The sequence below is a fragment of the Oncorhynchus mykiss genome, chromosome 7 (assembly GCF_013265735.2).
Source record: "Oncorhynchus mykiss isolate Arlee chromosome 7, USDA_OmykA_1.1, whole genome shotgun sequence".
In the NCBI taxonomy this organism is placed as follows: Eukaryota; Metazoa; Chordata; class Actinopteri; order Salmoniformes; family Salmonidae; genus Oncorhynchus; species Oncorhynchus mykiss.
This window is the reverse complement of record NC_048571.1, coordinates 7,576,738-7,578,648: the sequence shown is the minus strand read 5'-3', so window position 1 is coordinate 7,578,648 and position 1,911 is coordinate 7,576,738.

Below are 1,911 nucleotides of genomic sequence, written 5' to 3'. Positions count from 1 at the left end.
TCCTGAGTGCTTTATAGACACTTTAAGAAATCGCGATGGATGCAGATTGCTATTAATCCTCCGTGCAACTGGTGATTGAAAACGTGCAACTGGTGATTGAAAACGTGCACCTGGTCACCCAAAACACGGTTCTCTATGCGGTTAGCGGTGTTCCCGAGATTCATGTCCGATAATGATGCACCCTACTACGGACCTTTTCAATGGGGGCCGGTCCGAATTATTTATGGAAGGTCTGATGATGATTTTTTTTTTTTTTCACCATCTCTTTCTCTCTCTGCCGGGGCCGGCCAAGAGTGCTTTATGGACGGTTTAAAACATGACTATGGATGCAAATGCTCATTTTCCTCCGTGCACCTGGTGATTGAAAACGTGCATCTGGTAACCCAAAAATTATAAAACTGTTTTAAATACTTTTACCCGTCATTCTATTGATATAGCCCGCTAGGGGAGTGCCCCACTACGGCCCTCTCTCTGTCAGGGCCGTCCTTGAGTGCTTTTTAGACAGTTTAAGAAATCACGATGGATGCAGATTGCTATTAATCCTCCGTGCAACTGGTGATTGAAAACGTGCATCTGGTAACCCAAAATTTCAAATATGGTTCAAAATGAATTTAAAGGCACCCCTCTCATTGTTCCCCGCTATGGGAGCACCCCACTAAGGCCCTGTCTCGGTCGGGGCCGTCCTGAGTGCTTTATAGACACTTTAAGAAATCGCGATGGATGCAGATTGCTATTAATCCTCCGTGCAACTGGTGATTGAAAACGTGCAACTGGTGATTGAAAACGTGCACCTGGTCACCCAAAACACGGTTCTCTATGCGGTTAGCGGTGTTCCCGAGATTCATGTCCGATAATGATGCACCCTACTACGGACCTTTTCAATGGGGGCCGGTCCGAATTATTTATGGAAGGTCTGATGATGATTTTTTTTTTTTTTCACCATCTCTTTCTCTCTCTGCCGGGGCCGGCCAAGAGTGCTTTATGGACGGTTTAAAACATGACTATGGATGCAAATGCTCATTTTCCTCCGTGCACCTGGTGATTGAAAACGTGCATCTGGTAACCCAAAAATTATAAAAGGGTTTTAAATACTTTTACCCGTCATTCTATTGATATAGCCCACTAGGGGAGTGCCCCACTACGGCCCTCTCTCTGTCAGGGCCGTCCTTGAGTGCTTTTTAGACAGTTTAAGAAATCACGATGGATGCAGATTGCTATTAATCCTCCGTGCAACTGGTGATTGAAAACGTGCATCTGGTAACCCAAAATTTCAAATATGGTTCAAAATGAATTTAAAGGCACCCCTCTCATTGTTCCCCGCTATGGGAGCACCCCACTAAGGCCCTGTCTCGGTCGGGGCCGTCCTGAGTGCTTTATAGACACTTTAAGAAATCGCGATGGATGCAGATTGCTATTAATCCTCCGTGCAACTGGTGATTGAAAACGTGCAACTGGTGATTGAAAACGTGCACCTGGTCACCCAAAACACGGTTCTCTATGCGGTTAGCGGTGTTCCCGAGATTCATGTCCGATAATGATGCACCCTACTACGGACCTTTTCAATGGGGGCCGGTCCGAATTATTTATGGAAGGTCTGATGATGATTTTTTTTTTTTTTCACCATCTCTTTCTCTCTCTGCCGGGGCCGGCCAAGAGTGCTTTATGGACGGTTTAAAACATGACTATGGATGCAAATGCTCATTTTCCTCCGTGCACCTGGTGATTGAAAACGTGCATCTGGTAACCCAAAAATTATAAAAGGGTTTTAAATACTTTTACCCGTCATTCTATTGATATAGCCCGCTAGGGGAGTGCCCCACTACTGCCCTCTCTCTGTCAGGGCCGTCCTTGAGTGCTTTTTAGACAGTTTAAGAAATCACGATGGATGCAGATTGCTATTAATCCTCCGTG